Raw genomic sequence first — 23,784 nt, 5'->3', positions numbered from 1 at the left:
CTCACCGGGAATACCAGCATGCTCCACTTTGGCCTGGCGGTTGCAGGGGGATCTTCTCACTTACCCCCCACATGAGAGGTCCACTCCCTCCCATCCTTTCCAGCAAGGCAGGAAAGTGGGTACCGTTGGCTGCTGCCGCACTGTTCCTCAGTGGGACCCTCAGGTGAGGACCCGCGGTTGCTGAGGGATCTTCCCCCTTCCCCTCCCCTTCCTCATAATGACATGTCCTCTCCCTCCCATCCTTTCCAGCAAGGCAGAAAGGTGGGTATTGTCGGCTGCTGTCGCAATTTTCGTTAGTGGGACCCTCAGGTGAGGACATGCAGTTGCTGGGGGATCAGGACCCCGTCCGAATGTCATATACTCTCCGACCCACGCCAGAAATACCAGCTCGCTTCTCTCTCTCTCTTTTTTTTTTAAGAATTTTTATTGGATGGGTTTACAAACATAAACATAATAATCATTATCATTTTCCATCCCATTGCATTTCCCCCCCTCCCTTTTCTAGTGACTCCCAAAAGTTTTCCATACCCAACTTAACCTAAAGAATATATACTATAAATGCTTAAAGTCTATAATAGTATATATAATATATAACTATATAATATATACTAATCTAATCTATATAGTTGTATTAACTATCTTAATATAATACTTATCTAAATTAAGAGTATAAAAATATATAAGTGTATAATAGGTATATATACTAACTAAAAGACTTCTACTACTTCTATTACATCACTAAAATATCATTACCTATAGAACCTTATTATTCAATCTTACTACTTCCCATATAGATATGCTATCTTACTCTTAACTTTGTAATACTATAATACTATAACTCTATACTAATCCAATAAAATATAGTAAAATATACCCCCTTTTAACCTTAAGTAAGTTTCTATCTCCCCCTTAATAACTATCCAAAGACCACAATTTCCCCTTCATGTCCCACTTTTTCTCCACATATTTCTTGAATTTTTCCCAACTTAATGTATATTCCAATACTTCTTGCTCTTTCAGTTTTCTCGTTAATTTGTCCATTTCTGCCATGTTTAAAACTTTCAAAATCCAGTCTTCCGTAGATGGTATCTCCTGAGTCTTCCACAACTGTGCATAACACATTCTGGCCGCCGTCATCATATAAAATACCATAACTCTGTCCATTTTATCAAAGTCTTCTAGATTCATACATAGTAACAACAGTTCCGGGGTTTTAATTATATTCCTTTGTAAAATATCCGACATAACCTTTACTATATCCCCCCAGAACTGTTTTGCCTTTTCACAGGACCACCACATATGATAAAATGAACCTTCATGTTGTTTACATTTCCAACATTTATCAGACATCTGACTATTACCATTGGCCAGCTTCTTTGGTGTTAAATACCATCTATATATCATCTTATAAACATTTTCACGCACTGTGGTACATGCTGAAATTTTAACTGTATTTTTCCATACCTTTTCCCAAGCTTCCATTGAGATTTCCCTATTACAGTTTATTGCCCATTTAACCATCTGAACTTTAACAACCTCCTCCTCTGTAAACCATTTCAATAATATCTTATATATTTTAGAAATCATTTTCTTCCCCCCCTGAAGCAAACAGTTCTCAATCTCGGAATTTTGTAGCCTAAAACCATTTTTTCTTTTGTCCTTCTCATACAAGTCTTTTATCTGCATATATTGAAACCATCCATATTGGAATGGCAATTCATCATTGTCTTTAAGCAAATAATTGTTCTGTTTTATCTCAAGAATTTCTTTATATGTCAACCACTCTTCCCCTGCATATTCTGTTCTTGGATTTACTACTTCCGCAGGTATAATCCACATTGGTATAGTCTCTTCCATATATTTCTTGTATTTGATCCAAACAGCAAACAAGCTTCTTCTTACATAATGATGTAAAAACATAGAATCTGCTTTTACTTTGTCATACCATAGATATGCATGCCATCCAAATAATTTATTATATCCTTCCAATGCTAACAACTTCAAATGTTTCAATGTCACCCATTCCTTTATCCAATCCAAACATACCGCTTCATGATATAATATAAAATTTGGTAATTGTAGACCTCCTCTTTCTTTTGCATCATATAGTACCTTCATTTTGACTCTGGGTTTCTTCCCAGCCCAAACAAAGTTTAGTATCGTTCTCTGCCACTTTTCAAATTGTTTACTATCTTTAACAACAGGTATTGTCTGTAGTAGAAACATCATTCTTGGAAGAACATTCATCTTGATTACTGCAATACGACCTAACCATGACAAATTCATTTTATTCCATTTAATCATATCTTTGTCTATTTGTTGCCATAACTTGTCATAGTTATTCTTATATAGATCAATATTTTTTGCTGTCACTTCCACTCCTAAGTATTTAACTTTGTTCACTACTTCACATTCTACCTTGTCCACCAACTCCTTTTGTTGTTGTTTAGTCATATTTTTGCACAATATTTTGGACTTCACCTTGTTTATAACAAATCCCGCTAAATCTCCAAAGTCTTTCATTTTCTTCATCAATTTTGGCATGCACTCTATTGGATCCTCCACTATCACCATTATATCATCGGCAAAAGCTCTCACTTTATATTCAAATCCTTTTGTCCTCAGTCCTCTTACTGAATTATCTTCTCTTATTTGCCTAAGTAAAATCTCCAATACCATTACAACCAGAAGTGGGGAAAGCGGACACCCTTGTCTTGTTCCTTTTCTTATTTCCAGCTTTTTTGTTACATCCGAGTTAACAATTACTGCCATTGTTTAAAATTTAAACTTTGTAAAATACTGTTAGATTAGTAGACCTTGCAAAATACAGATTACAATCAAAATCAGATCTTCCTCCCCACCCCCCCGGGCCTCAGACGCAGTTCTCTCTGAACAGCTGCAGTCGCCGTGCTCGTTCCCTCCTCCCCTCCCCCTTCAAACTTGGAATCCTTTTCCTCTTGTTTAGCAACTTGCTGGAACTCTTGATGCTGACCCTCAAAGTCCCTTAGCTGATCTTCTGATGTTATCTTGTAAGCTTGATCTTTATAACTAAACCAGATACCTTCCGGAAATAACCATTTGAACTTTATTTCATGTTTCCTCAGAAGAGCTGCAAACCCTTTGTATTTAAATCTTCTTTTCTGAGCTAAAAATAGAACGTCCTTCAATATCTTAACCTTATTACCCAGAAAGTCCAGATCCACATTGTATGAATTATATAGGATAGTGTCCCGAATCCTCTTAGATGAGAAATCAATGATGATCTCGCGAGGCAGCTGACGCTTCATTGCATATTTTGAAGAAGCCCGACGGACTTCCAAAATGGCGCTTTTTAACTCTTCTTTAGTTGCCCTCGTGGGTGTCGCTAAAAGTTCTGAGACCAGATCCTGCAAATTCTAATTTTCCTCCTCTTTCATGTTCTGGGGATGCAAAATTGTCTGTGCTCGTTCCACTTGTAGCCCGATCACCTGGTTCTCCACCAGCTTTACTTCTTTGTTGCCCTCACGAGTAACGCATTTTCCTGAGCAGACTTCTCTGCCCCCACCCCCGCTGTTTCCTTAATGGTTTTCACTTCGCTCTCAATTAAGCCAACCCTTTGATCCGTTTCATTTAGCTTGTCAACAAAGGGCTTTATGGCTTCAGTCACCGACTGCTTCACCAGATCCTCAAGAGATTCTCCTTTACCCTGCAGGGCAGCCGAGATTGACTTGCCCAAAGCGGGACTCTGCTTTTTTGTCGCCATTTTAGGGGGGGGGAGACCGCCGACCAAATTCTGAAACTCAGTGAGGGGGAAGAAACCCGAGCCTTCTTAGCTTCAGATCCCACCAATCCTTCACATACGCTTGTAATAACAGAAGGGGTTCGCTTACTTACAGGCTTTTGCCTAGTTCTGCTCTTTGCCGTTCTCCGTGGCCCGGCTGCACACGATGTGCTGCGCAAGTCTGCCGGCCTCCATTGGAGCAAACGGGCGATTTACCCCCTGCATTGCTTCCAGGGGGTTCTTCCCGCTGCGCCCTGGACCCTGACTCCCTCACTGGGAGTCCTGGGGGTTAACCCTCGCAGGTCAACTGACCGGTCAGGCTGCTCAGACGTTTCCTCCCGGACCTGCGGAGAGGAGCGTCTGACATGGCCGGGAAAACTAAACCGAATCGATCCTCATTAATTCTCCATCTCCGTTTCTTATTTCTCATTCCAAATCTCCACATCACAGGATTATGATCTGAGCTAATTTTCGGTAAAATATCAATCTCTTTAGTAAATACTGCCAGTTCTTTAAACGCCCAGATCATATCTATTCTAGAAAAGGATTGATGGCTAGTTGAGAAAATGTATATTGCTTCGATTTAGGATTATATTTTCTCCAAATATCTTCTAAATTTTCTTGTTCCTGAATTTCAAAAAATGACTTTGGTAATTTCCCCGCCCTTACTTTACTTGATGATGAACTTTTATCCAACTGTAAATCCACCACTCCATTCAAATCTCCAGCTATAATTACTTGATCATAAGTCCATTGTTCCATTTGTTCTCTTAAATCTTTAAAAAAAAATCCTTAGAGCCATTCGGTGCATATACTCCAAGTATCAACATTTTTTTAGCATTGCATAAAAATCCCACAGCTAGGTATCTTCCATTTTTATCTGACACTATTAATTTGGGTTGCAATTCTTCCTTAATATATATAACAATTCCCCTCTTCTTTTGTTTTGTTGCCAAAACAAATTGTTTTCCTAACTTCTTATTAAATAGGTATTTAACATCTTGATCTCTAATATGAGTCTCTTGTAGGAAAATCATATTACTTCTTTGTTTAGATAACCAATGTAACACAGCTTTTTGTTTGGAGGGTGAATTGAGTCCATTAACATTCCATGAAATTAATTTGTGCTCCATAATTATAATCTAGTTGAGCTAGGAAAGTCTTTTCCATTCTCCATTAGAAAGACATCCATCGCATATTTTGACTTAATCACTTGTCTCCCTGATTGGAATTCAAGTCACTCCTTCCAGCAACTCCCATCTATATCTAATTTCAGCTGCCTTCAGCTTTTGTATCAAATCTCTATATTTTTTCCGATCCTGGTACTTCTTTCATAATTCGAACCCGTGTCCCAGCTATTTCCAGTGGAGTTTCAAAATGCCTTCTAATAATTTCCTCCTTCATTCTCCTTGTGGTCAATTGGACAATAATATCTCTTGGTAAATTCTTTTGTTCTGCATACTTTGAGTTGACTCTGTAGACGATATCCAGATGTGTCATCATTTCCTCCTCTGTTTGTCCCAAAAAATTTGCCAATATTTCAGCTACTTGTTTCAGAGCAGATCCGCCCATTTTCTCCGGCACAGCCCTCATACGAATTTGTCTGTCCATTGCTTTACATTCCATCATCACAATTCTTTCACCCATGCCCATAGTCTCTATCTTTATAGCCTCTGTTTTTTTCTCCCCATCCTGCACCATCTGTTGTGTTTCTTGCACTTTTTGTTGGGTATTCTGTAGATCTGTTTTTATTGCCTCCATCTCTTTTTTAACCTCCGTTATTTCCGACTTAATCACTTCTTTAATTTCCGTCATTAAATTTTGCTGTAGTTGTTGTACCATTTCCCGAATCTCTTTATTTCCCTCTCCGTTATTTTTTTATCCAAATTCTCCATAGCAGCTTGCCAGTCCTTTTCTTTTTTGGAAGCCATTGGGCTTGCTTTGGGCCCCCATGAATCTGCTCTCTTTCTTAACTCCGTCTTCTTTTTAATTCAAGTCTCTATTCTTGTATTTCAAAGTTTTAAGCGTCTGCCCTCTATTAAAATGGCGGTTAAGGCTTCCCTTACCCTTAAAATGTCGGGCAATGTTTTTCTATGGTATAAAATGTCGGGCGATCTTTCTCTATGATAATGATGTCACCACAATGATCTTCCATTACTTTCAATGGTGGGCGCTTCACCCCCTCTTCCAGCGTTGTTTTCCTTCCGGCTCTTCCGACTCTTCCTGACCTCTCCCTCGCTGCTCTGTCTCTGTCTCCTCTCCGTCTATTATCCTCCACTTCCTGCCTCACAGCGCTTCTTCTGATTCCCACAATCCGCCCTCCACGTCGCTATCTCCCCAACCACAGGTATGCAAAACAATATCCTTTCTTTGCTCTTTTTAGCATTTTCTCACTCTCAAGCCTCAAATTAAACAACTCAGTTCTTTGGTAAGCTTTTTCCACTTAATATCTCAGTTTTTCATTTTTTTAAAAAATCGGTCTTTGCTCAGTAAAACAGTCCGTTGGGGGAGATAGTAATCTTTACTTAACACAAACTTCTCGGGTTGTACTCACTGCTTCAAACATCCAATTCTGTCAAATTCCATTCCCGAGGCTTGGAGAACAACAAGCCTATGTCAATTTAATGACTCCAGAAGCTGCTGCAGAGATTTTAGCCACCCTTCTCCAAGGAGGATCTCAAGGCTTGGGAGGAAAGCCCTTTATTCAGAGCCTCCCACCCGCCAAGACCCTTCACTCTCGGGGCTTCAAGCGTTCCAGCCTGATTTCTAGCTGAAATCAGGGGGCTGTGGGCGATCTATGCACCCCACCAGCCAAAAAACAGCACCTCGGATGATCTGGAGCTCCAGATCACGACGGTCTTGCCATTACCCCAAACCAGAAGCTCCCAGCTTGCTTCTCTTTGGCCTGGCGGGCACATGGGGGATGTTGATGTCGAGCAGCCAGACCCCCCTCCCCCTGAGGGGAGGCAGCTCGTCACCACCTCCCTATGCCCAGCAGGCTCGGCAGCCACCGGCAGTACTCACTGTTCCTACATTGGTGGGGAATACCAGCTCGCTCCTCTGTGGCCTGGTGGGTGGGCACATGGGGGGTCCTGCTGGCGAGCAGCCAGACCCCCTGCCCCCTGAGGGGAGGCGGCTCACCACCACCTCCCCGTGCCCGCCAGGCCTGGCGGCCGCTGGCATAACTCACCATTCCTACATTGGCGGGGAATACTAGCTCACTTCTCTGGCCTGGTGGGACGGGCACATGGGGGTGCTGCTGTTGAGCAGACAGACCCTCCGCCACCTCCCCGTGTCCACCAGGCCCAGTGGCCACAAGCATCAACCACGTTCCACCCCTCACTGGGAATACCAGCTCACTCCTCTTTGGCCTGGTGGGTGGGCACATGGGGGGTGCCACCGTCGAGCAGCCAGACCCCCCACCACCTGAGGGGAGGTGGCTTGCCACCACCTCCCCGTACCCACCAGGCCCGACAGCCGCCGGCAGTACCCACCATTCCTTTATTGGCAGGGAATACCAGCTCACTCCTCTTTAGTCTGGCGGGCAGGCACATGGGGGGTGCTGCTGGCAAGTGGCCAGACCCACCACCTCCCCATGCCTGCCAGGCCTGGTGGCCACTGGCAATAGTCAACCTTTCCTACATTGGCGGGGAATACCAGCTCGCTCCTCTTTGGCCTGGTGGGCGGGCACATGGGGGTGCTGCTGTTGAGCAGCCAGACCCTCCACCCCCAAGAGGGGGGCAGCTCACTGCCACCTCCCAGTGTCTGCCAGGCCCAGTGGCCACCGGCATCAACCATGTTCCTCCCCTCGCTGGGAATACCAGCTCGCTCCTTTTTGGCCTGGTGGGTGGGCACATGAGGGGTGCCACCGTCAAGTGGCCAGACCCTCTGCCCCCTGAGGGGAGGTGGCTCACAGCCACCTCCCCATGCCCGCCAGGCCCAGTGGCTGCCAGCAGTACCCACTGTTCCTACATTGGTGGGGAATACCTGCTCGCTCCTCTTTAGCCTGGCAGGTGGGAACATGGGGGGGTGCTGCCAGTGAGCGGCCAGACCCTCCACCCCCAAGAGGGGGGGAAGCTCACCTCCCCATGTCCTCCAGGCCCAGCAGCCACTGGCATCAACCATGTTCCTCCCCTCACTGGGAATACCTGCTCGCTCCTCTTTGGCCTGGTGGATGGGCACATGAGTGGTGCCACCGTCGAGCAGCCAGATCCCCTGCCCCCTGAAAGGAGGCAGCTCACTGCCGCCTCCCTGTGCCCACCAGGCCCAGTGGCTGCCAGCATTACCCACCGTACTTACATTGGTGGGGAATACCAGCTCGCTCCTCTTTGGCCTGGCAGGCGGGCACATGGGGGGTGCCACCATCAAGTGGCCAGACCCCCCGCCCCCTGAGGGGAGGTGGCTTGCCGCCACCTCCCCATGCCTGCCAGGCCCAGCGGCCGCCGTCAACACCCACCTTCTGTACACTGGGTCAATATCCACCAGTTGCTCTAATTTTATTGAGTGGGAGTTTCCTGGGGGCCTTGGATTGGAGAGGGTAACTCCAAGATCCCTTTTGCAATCTTGTCCAAACTTGAATGATGTCTGTAGGAGAGCCTGCAAAACACTCCCCAGGAATATGGGCTCTCTAATTGCAACGGGGGCCGTTCTGTGCCCCACAACCTGTGAACCACAAACTGGTTCAGCAACGGAAAATGTTTGTTGCGGTTCATGACCTCGGGATCGTCATCAGCACCGAACAATGAACCGTGGAATCATTAAATTTTTTGGGTTCGTGGCCATGTCTACTCTTGATCATCCTGAAGTAAATTTTGACCAATTTTGAGACTCCTTGTTTCATTGTCTGATGACTTATACATCCCATGGACAAACGAACTGATAGATACATACTTTTATTATAGAAAACATATGATGTTGATTAATTGATGTATACAACATGTTTAAATGTGTATACGTCTACATGAAACATTTATGATGAGGACTCTCATCATGGTATGTTTCATGGTATGACAAAGAAGAATCAACTGTTACATTTGCACAAGAGAGAAGTGAAATGAAAATAGGGATGTTAGGTTTGAAACAGAAAAATGTAAAATTATCCCTAAATGTCAAAAAATAGAGTCCGAAAAGCATGAGAGCCACAAAGACTTGTAGGAAGCATCAAATTTTCCCCTCCTCCAGTTACATGGTGCCAGCAGCACAGATGGGCTCAGTTGTGTGACAGGGAATCTGCAAGGACTTGCATGGGGTACCTCCTAAGAAGAGCACTGCTGGATCAGACCAGTGGTCCATCTAGTCCAGCATCCTGTCTCACAGTGACCAACCAGTTACTCCAGAAGGCTAAAAACAGGGCATACAGGCCCAGGTCTTTCCCTAACGTTGCCTCCTGGCATCAGAATTTAGAGGTCTTTTGCCTCAAGGCGAGGTTCTCTTAGCTACTGATAGAATCCATGAATCTGTCCAATTCACTTTAAAATGATGGTTGTTGGGGGTTTTCCGGGCTGTATTGCCGTGGTCTTGGCATTGTAGTTCCTGACGTTTCGCCAGCAGCTGTGGCTGGCATCTTCAGAGGTGTAGCACCAAAAGACAGAGATCTCTCAGTGTCACAGTGTGGAAAAGATGTAGGTCATTTGTATCTACTCAGGAGGGGTGGGGTTGAGCTGAGTCATTCTGTAAGAGTTTCCCAGGGTGTGGAATGCTAATGGCGGGAGGCTTCACTGAATCCTGAGGAGGTTCTTTTGCATATGGATTGGTGCTTGATGTGCTAATCTTCTCTGCAGGGCTATTGTCGGGTGTGGAGTGTTTTGTTGGCCTGGTGTTTTTCAGAACTGGAGCCCATGCTCTGTTCATTCTTAAGGTTTCTTCTTTCCTGTTGAAGTTTTGCTTATGCTTGTGAATTTCAATGGCTTCCCTGTGCAGTCTGACAAAGTAGTTGGAAGTGTTGTCCAGTATTTTGGTGTCCTGGAATAAGATACTGTGCCCTGTTTGAGTTAGGCTATGTTCAGCCACTGCTGATTTTTCAGGCTGTCCAAGTCTGCAGTGTCTTTCATGTTCTTTTATTCTTGTCTGGATGCTACGCTTTGTGGTCCCGATGTAAACTTGTCCACAGCTGCAGGGTATACGGTATACTCCTGCAGAGGTGAGGGGGTCTCTGCTGTCTTTTGCTGATCGTAGCATCTGTTGTATTTTTCGGGTGGGTCTGAATACTGCTTGAAGGTTATGCTTTTCCATAAGCTTTCCCATCTGATCAGTAAAAAGCTTATGGAAAAGCATAACCTTCAAGCAGTATTCAGACCCACCCGAAAAATACAACAGATGCTACGATCAGCCCCCTGGTCTTTTCCTCTTGTAACAAATTTGGAGCTCCATTCCACACTTGGAAGGAAGACCTGCCTATCAAGCTCAATTGGGCTTAGATTGGGGTTTCCAGGGCAACAGCAGGAGTTCAGACGGTGTTCAGACAATCCCTGCCTGAGTTGCCATGAGAATTGATTGCAGGTACCAGACTGTCTGACTTGATGAACAGCAACAAACAGCAATGAACGAGGCTTGCAACGACCACCTGTTCGTTTAGAATGGGCCCTCATGAACAGCTTGTTCGCGAATAGCAGATTGGGCTGTTCGTGGGTTTTTTTAGTTCATATTGCTGTTCGTGCCCATCTCTAATCATGACATCCACTGGCAGCAAATTCCATATTTTAATAAATCATTATGTAAAGAAGTTTTTTTTTCTTTTGTCCTGAATCTACTGTCCATTAGCTTCATTGGAAACCCACAACTTTTAGTATATTGGAAGAGAGAGAAAAAGTTCTCTCTGTCTACTCTCTCTAGCCCATGCATAGTTTTACATATCCTCTATCATGTCCCCCTTTAGTTGTGTCTTTTCTAAGCTGAAATGTCCCTGACTCTTCAGCTTTTCCTTGTAGGAAAGGTGCTCCAAACCCCTAATCACTCTTCTGTACTTTTTTCCAGCTCTGCATGGACCTTTTAGATTCAAAGTGACCAGAACTACACACAGTTTTCCAAATAAGGCCATACCATAGTGCTATATAAGGGCAATAAAATATTGGCTGTATTATTTTCAGTCCTTTCTCTAATTCCCCAACATACAGTTTGCATTTTTTTTCTGCTGCAGCACACTGGGTTGATACTTTCATTGAGCTATCCGCTACAACTCCAAGGTCTCTTTCTCTCTCAGAGCCAGAACAGACGAGATGCCTGATGCATGGAGGACACACTTTTGTTTCCTGCAAGGTTCGGTGGGAAATGTAGTGAGAAAGAATCTTGCAGATATTCCTTCTCTAGGTGACTCATCTGCTCAGCTCCCTCTTGCTGCTGCCAGCTTCCCTTGCTGCCCTAAAAGTACTCAGCAGCCAGACAGAGCCAAGCATGCAGGCAGCAGCAAGAGGGAGATAATTGCACTGGAGGCGGTCAGAGGGAGCTGCCACCAGTGAGTTCGGCTCCCTCTGGCAACCAAGTACATTTAGGGGGGCAAGGGAAGCTGGCAGCAGTGAGAGGGAGCCAAGTAGACAAGACGCATAGAGAAAGAACCTCTGACAGAGAGGGGATTCTCCCCCTCTTCCTCTTCTCCATGGCAGAGTCTTTCTCACTACATTTCCCATCAAACTTGGCAGGAAACAAAAGCATGTCCTCCAGGCATCAGGCATCTCATCTGTTCTGGCTCTCAGTCTCAGCAAGTTCAGACCCCATTAGCACTTTGTATCCTCTCCCAATACTATTTCCCTTTCTCTCTTCCTGGCAATACCACTGTCCTGATGAGGGCATAGATCTGCAGGCCTGTGCTATCAAACTGGCATGTGATTCACCTTTTCAAACCCAACCCTGGGAAAGCAGGGAGGACAGGGCAATAAACACTATTTGCTCTAACCTCCTGGGATGGATCAAGGAATGATGTTCTAGCATTTTGGTACCATCATAAAACCAGAGTCAAGAGAGACATTGCCAACGTAAGTGGCCACCTCACCGTGGAGCTTAGGAGAGACTGGTATATTAAGGGATGGTACAAAAAAGCTCTGCAGCTTATTGTATGTGTGGTTCATTGTGATGAAGAATGGAGGGTCCTATGAGCAGGCTTGCTTTCACCTTCCCAAGTGCTTGACAACCATCTCAGCAGGGGATGCCTCAGGTACAATTTGGGAACTCTTAAAGACAGATTCTAGACTTTTGGTTTTCTTTTCTTTAATTAGCTGTAGCCTTGTGCACTGCTCCTTCTATATAGATTCTTGTGCTCTGTGTATTTCATAATTCACTGTAGTACAATGATCTTTCTTTGACTAAGTCAAGCTTAGGGGCTAGAACCCTGCACATGCCCAACAGCTAAACAGCTTACCAAATAATTTGGCAGCTTACCAGAAGAACCAAAGATTTGGGGGGGGGGAGAGAGAGAACCCCCTCCCCGTCGGATCATAATAACCATATTCTCATCTTTCCCTGCTTCATTCTTTCTTTTCCACCTACCACCAGCCTACCTTTTATCTGTCTCATCTTCAATTATATTTATTTACTTTATTTATTCCTCTCCTTTCTTCCTAATGGGGTGCTGAAGCAGCTTACATCATTCTCTTCTCCACCATTTTATTGTCACAACAACTGTATGTGGTACGTTAGGCTGAGAGTAGATGACGGACCCAAAATCACCCAGTCAGCTTCCGTTGCACAGTGGGAATTCAAACTTGAGTCTCCCAGATCTTAATCTGAAACTATAACCACAATAGCATGCTGACTTTTGTGGGGTGGCTGCTATTGAACAGTAGCAAGTGGTTGGATCTAAGTCACACAAGTCACATGGTACTGAGTCACCTGGTGGTTGCTGCCAGGCCTGGCCCTGATAAGTCCTTTCTCAAAGGCCCAAACAGCCCTGGAAAGGACCATACCCCTCCCCCTGCCCTTTACTCACAGAAACCAAGACTACTGTTATGGCTGCAATAGCAACTGAGAGGTGGTCTGTTTCTTAAAGCTATATGCACCATTTCCCTTTTTTAAAGATTGTTTTGCATACTTGGGGCTTTTTTAATGTTTGTAGAATGATCTGTCTTGTTTGTTTATGACTCCAGCCTCTGGATTTAAGTATTCACAGATTTGGCAACATTATGAATTAGATATACTGATCGCCTGCTGTGTCCTGCTTATAGATTTCTGCAAAACATTTGGTTGGCAACTGTTCTTAGAGAGAATGTACAGCTAATTGGCCCTATATTGGAATCAAAATGGCAGTTCTTACATTCTTATGACCAAAACAACCTGTCTTGTTTTGGACTTAACAATGTAACTAGGATTAAGCTTGGAGTTCTCATCCTTACGACCATTCCTTCCTGTCAGAGCAAAGGCCTCCCTTCACAGTGGACTAAGCCATCATAATTAATTTGCAGAACTTCATGTTGCAATCACTCCTTGTCTGTTCTGCCCTTTTCCAATAAACTGATTCATCTATTTGATAGCAGTGCTAATTACACCATTGACAAAACAGCAATTAAATTAACACAATCACAATTTACCATTGACCAATATCAAGCAATTTACTTCAGATGGCTGCCAATTAGTTAGCTTTCCCCAAACACCCGAACAATAATAGACAATTGCAGACTTCAACAGTGGAGCTAACAAGTACAAATAATATTATGATTACTTATCTGAATGTGTTCAGAATAAGTATTCTGTTCAATTCAACTCAGCAAGGTAATATAAAGGTTTCTTAGTGCTAACAATCACTTTTAACTATGTCACCAATTAAATCCCCCAAAGTAATATCCCCTTTGCATGGTTTACTTAACGCCACTTTGGAATTCTTCATAATTGGACCCCAGGACCCAGCCATCATGTGCAGTTTTGCCAAATCTGGGTTGGGAAATTCCTGGAGATTTAGAGGCAGGGTCAAGAGAGAATAGGATTTGTGGGGCAGAGGCACTTCAAGATGGGTATAATGCCATAAAGATCACCTGCCAAAACAACTACTTTATCCATGGGAACAGATCTCTGTAGTCTGGAAATCAGTTATAATTCCAGAAGAACTCCCTGGAGGTTGGCAACCCTAACTGCCAGAGTCCAATTTGGCTGAAATGTCTTCCCTTGGCCTCAGATGGAGATGACCAAGGGTTGAGCACCACCTTGTCTCCTCTAGCTTTACTCCATTCTGAGCTAGGAATCACAGCCACTCCCCTCAAGCCTTTTAAAGGCTTAGCCAGGTTTGAGGCATACTCAGTGGCCTCCCTTTTCCCAGAAGTCCTATAGGGCATGACAAACCTATGAAGGACTAGTAGTACTTTCTGAGCAATCTCTTTCCTACTGCTCCTCTTTCCCATCCCTAGGGTGGAGCTTCCAGAAAGCTGATTGTCTGGTGGCTGACTCTTAAAGGGCCAGGCACCAATGATAAGTTATTTGGTCTGTGTACCTTCACAGATGTCATGGACCACCATGGTATTGCATGGAAAATGATTCCTCATTGGTGGAGGAGGAAAACCTCCTCCCAAGCCCTGAACTGGCAGACCCCTGCTATGAAGCAGATTCCTCAAGGCCCTTGCAAAGAGCTCCTGATTCAGCACCTGTGCCACTTTCTGAGCCAGCAAGGCCCTCAAGCCAAGAAGCCAAAGCATGAACTTATCTGCCATGAGAACCAATGTTTAGTTGGTGCCCCAAGAGGGTTGCCATAGTGGGCAATCTCTAGGGCTACCAGGTCCCTATACCATCCCAGTGGGAAGAGGGGGGACCCAATAATTATTGGGAGGCTGCACTTCATGAGCACATGCTTCTGCCACCAGCGCAACGGCATCACTTCCGGAAGTGATGTCATTACAGCTCCAGTGAGTATACTCCTGATGGAAGTGATTTTAATGAATTAGAATATTCTATGTGCCTTTACTACTATTATGCAACTTTACTCTCAGGTGCTATTATAGTATTTTTCCTGCAAAGAATGAACACTGAAGCAAAATGACCAAGCAAAAGACATGTGAATGTATGCTAGGTGCTGTAAATGATGAGACCAACCACTGTGAAGTGCCTGCTGTTTGGAGTAGGGTAAAAGAATACTCCAGACATGCTCATTAAGCAAGCTTGCTGCAAGGTAGATGCACCAGGAATCACCATGCGTTACGCCACACTTATAGGGTGATAAGGGAAAACCGCTTTCTGAACTGTCCATGCCAAATGTAACAATAGAATAGAACAGACAAGAAAAGCCAGCTGCAAATGGGAGGATTTGAATAGCTACTCTTAGATAGAAAAAGGATACTTGCTGAACCTTGGACTGGAAAGAGGAGTGGGTGGTAAACCATTCTGTTGAAAGAAACAAACCTGATTCAAGTTAATTAGATTAGCGGAATTTTTCAAGGCTATGAGGAACCCCAAGCAATAGAAATGGGGTGCTTAATGCAGCTTCAACCACATTCCTAAGGAGGGGAGAGTGCTCCCCTCCCATGGTACCCAAAGGAACAATCTCTGCCTGTAAAGTACAAGGTTGCTGAAGCGACACTAAGATGCCCTTGGCAAAATGTTACACTGTCCAGGGAGAAGGAAATAATAAGAGGTCTACAAATGGGAAAGTGTGAGAAAGGAAGAGAGATGTTCCTTGAAGAGATAAAACAATGCACGAATGTGATAAGCAATGCTAATTTGGAAATATTGTAATTAAGTTGCTGACCAGAATTATTCTTCCAATAAGGGACCACTGGATCATTGGAGGTGGTCACCTACACAGACCAATGGGGATCACAATTATGTTCGAGCCAATGGGACCCCCAACGTTGTAATTAACTAAAGGGTATAAAATGCTTTGCACAGCTATTGTAACTTTAATGAGTGTTGGACACGAGGGAACTTTTACTCTCTGTGTAACTGATGCTCCTCCACGTTTAATAAAAGTAGACTTGCTTCATTTACAGGACTCTGCGTCTGTCTCTTTTTGGAATTGGCTAAGGGACATTCGAACCACTGATTGTGTGGAACAAACCTGGGGGCTCGTCCTGTAAGCTGCGCCCCCGACGGGCGCTGCCAGTGCGGAAGGACATCGACATCTCCCGGGAGGTGCACCCTGATTGATTTCAGTCAGCCCATGGACCTTGATGCTGCCCACACGGCAACGTCCTGGGGAGCTGAAACAGACCTGTCGGAAGCCAATGGAGTCCTTTGACAGAAGCTGGGGAAATATGTGATTGAAGCCACAGGAAAGAAAGGTAAAAAGAGCCCTCCCCCGGGCAGGGGCGAGTAAGTCCTGGCTGTTAAACTCAGAGCAGAGCAGGGTCACCGTCATACACAGGGGAGGATGTGGGACCCACTATAGTAGTAAGAGAAGAAGATGGAGAACCTACGTGTGTGTGGGGGAAAGCTGGCACCAGTGAGTGTGATTAAGGCCGACTCCGCTCGAGCCATCCAGGAGGGGCTGTGAAGAGCATGGCCGGGCTTGAGGGAGTGAGCCAAGTGGAAGTGTATGCACATGTCTCAATGGGGTCGCGACCAAGCTCGGCAGTCTGAGCCAAGTGTGTGGGTGTGCACGGGACTTGATGAGGCAAGACCGTGGTGAGACTCGACCCTATTGGGCCTAGTAGATGTTAGGCTTAACAATGAGGGGTATCAAGAAGAAGCCTAATATTTTCCCTGCCACTCCCCACCATCTATCCTGTAATTTTCAGTGGCTCCTTTCCCTTATGTCTCCCTTTTCAGTTTTCTGCACTTGTCATTGTATCTAGCATGAAGGTGAGTTCTAGGGTTTCAGAAGCATTTTCTTTGTGTTGTCTTTATACCAAGAGCCTGTTCCAAAGTATTCCTAATCTTGTTTCTTGTAAACAGGCATATTTATAAGACGTCTAAATTGTGTCATTGTACGTTGCATGTGAGGAGAAATTCTTGTCCTATGTACCCAGTTCTTGTTTTCTTTGTTCCTAGAAGGCTGGATGGGGGAACATGTCAAATGTGGAAAGAACCCAGTCTTCCAGAAGGTTTACAGATTTATTATCATTTGTATCAGAATATAGTCTGAGGTAGTTGAGTGCCACTCTACCCTACTTCCAAGTTTCAGAACTTTCTTCTAAATGAAAGATGGAGGATGTTTGTTACAAACATTCTACATGATAGTTATGTAAGTTGTAATTCCAAGTATGAGGATCTCACTGCCAAAGAAGGTCTGGAGATGCAGCATACAAGCTTTCTAAATAAATAAATATGAACCTCTAGTCAAAATGGTTGAATGTCCACTTTCTGTCCCATAGGCATCCACATAAACAATTGGATGGGGGAGTCTGAAATTGTAACTGCAGATTAATAAATTTTGGATTCCAGAGAGAAAAGGGCCCCCCTTCCCGCTTTCTCATAGATATCCAGAAGGTTAGGAGGAAGTACTTTGCTCCTCCACTTTGTAGAACAGGGCAGAAGTTTTCAGAGAATGTGACCTAGGCTGGGTGCCTTGTACATCGCAGCCAAACAAAGGAGATGGAAGGAAAAATTAAGTGGTATCTGCTTCATGGCAATAGACAGTGACTGCTTAGTGAGTCTTCTACTCATTAGGAGGGAAGGCTGCATTATCCCCAACCAGCTTGTATTCGTTATGGCAGTGTATTGGAGAGAAGGAGATGGTGGTAAAATATGCCTTTTGCTAGGTTTTAGTAGCAAAGGGCCAGATACCCTAAGGGAGTTTCATGAAGAGTTTAATATGTACAGGGGAGTGAAAGCCAAGAGGGTAGACAGAAGCCTATATTAGCAGATGATTTTCTGTCTTATGCACACTCCCTTTGATAAATTAGAGGATTACAGAAATCACCCACCTGGAATATGTCTTGTTGTAAGACTGCGTACAATTTTGTACCTATCCCAGTATGCCTCAGCCATTGGTGGGGAAATGGGGATTGGATGGGTGTCAGATCATGTCAACACCTTCCTTAATGACAACCTGGGAATTCAGAAGAAATGGGGTAATTGAGTGCATTTTGTGTCTTGCCCATCTCTGCCCATCCACCTTTTCAGGATTATCTCCTCCATATAGGGCCATACTTTACTGTCATCCTCTCATTTTACCTTAACTCCTGTGGCCCAGCTTTGCTTGTAAGAAATACAAGCAAGAGGAAGGGTGAGAATTCTTGCTGGAATTTTGCATTTGGGCAGCAATGACTGGAGATCATTGCCAGAGTACCAGCACTTGTCTCAAGCCCTTTCCCCATAAGGAAGCCCTTTCTGCAGTTTGATCAAAGTAAAATGCTGAAATGATTCCAAAGATGCACTCTTTAAAAGCCCAAGAGAGTTTTCAGCCAACAGGAAAGGGCATCAACAATAGTGATGCATGACATTGCTTAATGAAAAATATATTTTCAATTAAAATTGAATCTACTAGAGGCTTATTTAAATTACTCCAAATCATTTTCTTTCAGCTGTATGGCTGGGTGGTATGTCAGAGAATGTGCATTGTGCTATTTAAAAGCACTCGTGTGTAGCTGAAAATCACTGAAGTACAATCCTCTTGTACTGGAAGCAATAGAATTATTCTACATGCACACCACAAAATCCTCGGAGAACTAGATCCAACTATTTTTTATTGACATCTGAAAGGGAGAAATGTGCACTTTAATATAATAACTAATGAAGAGCATAATATTGTATAATACTGTGTCTATTTTTTATTTTTAAATGATTTATCTGTTGCTGGAGAGTCAGAGGAAAATTAAATTTGTATTTAAAGAACAGTTCAATTCATGCTTTCCAAACTGGAATGAATATTATCAGTCATTTTACTTATGCAGCTCTTTCAATGCTGGGTTTATGGAAGAGTGCCTTTCAGATTTGTTCCTTCTATTCTGAGCAAGTGAGTGAATACTGCAGCTAAAGCCTCTTCATCTAGGAGAAGCTTTATTATCAGTGCATTGTGGGATGTCCCATTATAATCCCATGTCCAGTAGCTTTAGCCATTCCCCCAGCCTGAAAGGAGGATGCATTCTCAGCAGGAGGAAATCTCTGCCTGCTAGATAGCAATAGTCTGTGTTTCTGTGATGCAACAGATTAACCCAAATTATCATGATGATGCATATTCACTTTGAGGCTTTGGAAGGATGTGTTTACCACCACTTGGCATCTGATTAGCATCCCCAGACAGTTCTTTCAAATGTGTGAATTGTTAATTTGTTATGCCTTCTTTTAAAAAGCAAAGGAGAAAAAAAATTAAATTCTGCTATGGGAAAACATTATAAATACAAGAAAATGCAAGTCCAACAAAAAAGAGCCTTTAGCCTCCCCAAGGGGTGTAAAGAACAAAGCAAGATGGTTTGACCGATAAGAGAAGTTGATGACCAGTAAGTACTAATCATCAAACCACTTATAAGGGTACATGTGCAGGATATAACACAGCAGCAACTTCAGTTTCAATATCTGCTTTTACTCTTCTTCTAAACCCATGTTTACTTCACCAAAGCCACGGTAGAGGCAGGTAGAGGGGGCAAGCAGAGTTTCAAGTGATTGATCGAAGAGTTGTTCCCTATTCCCATCCCTCCTTGATGTAAATTGCCCCATCCCAAGGTCATTGAATTTCACTACAGGCAGCTGCATATAAAGTGTCATTTACCCCTTAGTTTGTCTATTGATCTAAGGCATTTCTGTACCACAAAATACAAAGTCATCCAGTTTTAAACTCTAAATGCCCCTTAAAAAAATACTGGTTTCAGCTGCAGACGAAACACTATCAAGGGAGGACCAGAAAATCTCCCTTGGCAGGGTGTTCCAAGGACACAGCACTAACATTGAAAAGGCCCTCTTTTTTGCAGCTGTCCACCACACTTTAAATACTGAAAACACAGAGACATCCTCTGTAAATGACCTATAGGGAAAGATATACTCTAATCCTTAAAATACTGTGGTCCCAGACCATTTGGGGCTTTATAAGTAAAGCCCAGCACTTGTAATGAGCTCCAGAATTTAAATTGCAACCAGAACAGATAGCTCAAAATAGGTAAATATGCTCCTCGTGACTTGTCTCTGTAAACATCTGGTAGTCACTTTCTGGACCAGATGCAGTTTTGGGACCCTCTTCAAAGCAGCACTCTACAAAGTCCATCACACTGAAACAGTGTAGATGTAACTAAGCCATGTGTAACCATGGCTGGATCCCTTCCGTTTACAGAGCCGGTTTGGTGTAGTGGTTAAGAGCACAGGGCTCTAATCTGGAGAACTGGGTTTGAGTCCTCCCTCCTCCACTTGAAGCCAGCTGGGTGACCTTGGGCTAGTCACAGTTCTTCCAGAGCTCTCTCAGCCCCATCCACCTCACAGGATGTTTTGTTGCGGGGATGATAATAACATACTTTGTAAACTGCTCTGAGTGGCTGTTAGGTCATCCTGAAGAGTGGTATATAAATCGAATGTTGTGGTGGTGGTGGTGGTGGTTTGTTGTGGTTGTTGTTGTTGTTGTAGTAAAAAAAACACATCAGGCATATAAACCCAAGAGGGAAAATTGGCATGCCTATTGACCATTCAGGAGTAAATTTCAGTTTGTTTATACCACACATTCCATCACTGATTTCTGACTTAGAACATCACAGTTTAGAGAAAGGTTAGAATATCCACAGCTTAGAGAATCAAAAAGAGAATCAAAAAGAGTCCAGTAGCACCTTTAAGACTAACCAATTTTATTGTAGCATAAGCTTTCGAGAATCAAGTTCTCTTCGTCAGATGCATGGAACAGAAACTGGTCAAATATAGAAGAGGAGGGGGGAGAAGGGGAGGAGAGAGAAGATGCAGTTAGGGGGGGGAAGGGAGGGATGTAACCAAAACATTCCTTTGCTAGTAAATGTAAACATCTCCTTTTGGTATGGAGATTAATTGGCTTGTGTGAGGCTTCAAAGGAGTTTGCCGTGTTGGTTTGTAGCAGCAGAACAACCAGACCATCCAATTCCAATGTAGTATAAGCCTTCGATAACCACAGCTCTCCCTGTCAGATGCACAGACTAACACGGCTAACTCCTCTGCAGCTTAGAGAATGGTATTGAGAATCAGAGAAAGGTATTGATGATACCAAACATCCAAATCAACTATGTTGTCAGCATTCAGGGTTCAGTTCACCCCACAGGGTCTCTCAATTAAAGCTCTGAGAGATGAATGGATAAACTTGGTATGTAGCATACAGAAAATCACACATTCTCTAGTTTAGTGATACTTACTCAGTGGCTTGGGAACCACCTGTGGCTCTCGTGAGCACTGTTCCCCAATGTGACACCCACCTCAAATTTTAAGGAAGTGGACAAGGACAAGGCCATTGCTCAATAGGAATTGTAGTTGGCAGGTAGTTCCTACCTTGAAACTCTTGAGGGGCTGGAGGACAGGTAAGTGCAGGCCTTGTGCTAGGGTGGGAAATAAAGTGTCCATTCCCTCCAATGTTCTCTGCAGTCTCCATGCTCTCATACTAAGACCCAGGTGGCTGGCAGCAGAAAAGAGACAGAGTAAAACCTCCACTACGACAGCCACCCAGGAAAAAAGCAAGCTGGCCACAGTGCGGGGGGGGGGGTGGATTTTCCCTCCGCTTTCTTAACAGCCAGCTGGTTCTCCTTCAGGTACCTTAGCAATCTCAGTCTGCACAGAGCTGCTGTGTCTCATGCTGAGATGAGTGGGACGGTGGAGAGGGGAGTCCTTCACTCTAGATATACAACAGTTGATTAAGTTTCAATAACAGAGATGGGGAGAGAGAAACCTACACTCTCAAAGATACTCTAGTAATTAACAATCTTAAAATTGTATATTTAATATTAATCTTATTTATCATTGTCTGAATATGTTTGTTGGGGTGGTGCACAGAACATGCAGTAGTTATTTTTTTTAAAAAAATTAATGAATTGGACAGTATTAGAGAGAGAGTGGACAGTATTACAGTAACAATAAAAATAGTAAATCATGCACGATTTAACATTGTTATAGATAGTAAACAACAAAGGTGTGATAATCAGTGCATTGAGTAATACAAACAAAGTGAAGATCAGTTACGTGAAAATAAACAGCAAAACGTATAACACATGACTACAGACTATTTCTTCTTTCCATCTCATTACTTGCATATACTTAGCATTCTCTTTTCAACATTCTAAAATTTTGATTTTACAATTGATCCACTTCAGCAGTAGCCATTCTTTGTTTTTCTTAGATTTCTGCTACTTGGCATTTTCTATTCAACATTCTAAAATACTGACTTTAGAATTAATCCATTTCAACAGTAGGCATTCTTAGTTTTCCCTAGATTACTACCACCTATTCAAAAGAAACAAGTCTTTCGATTTTTTCTAAAATTCTAAGATTGGTCTATTATATAAAAAAGTTAATTTTCCCATAGACACCTATTCATACTATAAGACTGCTAGGTAAAATATCTAATAACATATTTTTAAGATTCAGTACTAGGCGAAACTTTAAGCATTTTATGTTCAACCTTATGTTCAGCCTCATACTATTTAGTGTATCAATTTATTAGTTTGGCTGTTTGTCTCAACAGTTAAATCTATTTTAATATTAATTATATATTCTAAATTTAATAAATTGACCTGTTGTATATATAAAGAAATTCATCTAATCATAAAAATATAGCAATAAAAAAGATATTAAAGAGGAGAGAGAAGCAAAAGATTCTATAAGCTAGTTTTATACACCATACAGTATATATATCATGCATAGTATATAGTTTAAGTTTCAGAATAGAGCTCCCCTCTGTCTCTATTTATATTTCTTTCCTTCGTGCGTTCTTCCAATTTGCATGTGTTTTTTTTAAAGTTTTTTTATTATTTTTTAATATCTAACATAAAAAAAACTACAGAAGACTACAAAAGTATAAAGGGGAGGGGGAAAAAGGGAAGGGAGAACTGGGAAAAGGGAAAATCAACATACAAACAACAAACACTACACTACATGTCTTGTATTCCCTTCATGCTGCAATTTTTCTTAAAAGTTAACTTTCTAATATGCTATCAGATTGGTAGGTCTTATACAATACAGATTATATTCAGGATCAGGACTTCTCCCCCCCCCCTTGCGTCTCGGTCTCAATTCTCTCTGCGCAGCTGGAGCAGCTGCGCCCGCTCTTTCCTCCCCCCACTTTCCCCTTCAGACTTCGAACTTTCTTCCTGCTGAAACTCCTGATGGTTGAACAAAAAGTCTGTCAGCTGCGCGTCCGATGTGATCTTGTAAATTTGATCTTTATATCTGAACCAGACGCCTCCTGGAAACAGACATTTATATTTTATATCACATTTCCTCAAGAAAGCCGCAAGTCCTTTATACTTGAATCTTCTTTTACGAGCCAAAAATGGAACATCCTTCAATATTTTAACCTTATTGCCCAAATAATCCCAGTCCACATTATACGAATTGTCTAAGATGGTGTCCCGAGTCTTCTTAGATGAAAAGTCAATAATAATCTCGCGAGGCAGCTGACGCTTCATTGCATACTTTAAAGATGTCCGCTGGACTTCCAAAATATCATTTTTTATCTCTTCTTTAGTTGCCTTTGTGAATGGCGCCAAAAGTCCAGACACCAAATCTTTTAAATTTTCACTTTGCTCTTCTTTTACATTTTGAAGACGCAATACTGTTTGGGCACGGTCCACTTGTAATCCTATTATTTGATTCTCCAAAAGCTTCACTTCCTTACTTGTTGCTTTCATGAGTACTGCGTTCTCGTGCGCAGACTGCTCTGCTCCGGTCGCTGTTTCTTTAATGGCTTTCACCTCGCTCTCCACTGAATCAACCTTTTGCCCCATTTCATTCAGTTTCGCTACAAAGGGCTGCACAGCATCGAAAACTGCTCGTCTCACCAACTCTTCCAAAGTTTCCCCATTCCCCTGTAATGCCGCCATCACCGATTTACTCATTGCTGGGCTCTGCTTTCTCGTCGCCATCTTGGGGGGGGGGTTGCCAACTAAGTTCCGAAAGTCGGTGCAGGGGAAGAAGTCTGCACCTTTTTAGCTTCAATTCCCACCGATCCTTCGCATACGCTTAAAAATCAGAAGGGATTCGCTTACTTACAGGTCTTCACCTTAAATCTGCTTATTGCCGTTCTC

This window comes from Eublepharis macularius, chromosome 1 (assembly GCF_028583425.1).
Source record: "Eublepharis macularius isolate TG4126 chromosome 1, MPM_Emac_v1.0, whole genome shotgun sequence".
NCBI lineage: Eukaryota > Metazoa > Chordata > Lepidosauria > Squamata > Eublepharidae > Eublepharis > Eublepharis macularius.
Note: the sequence above shows the minus strand (reverse complement) of the source record.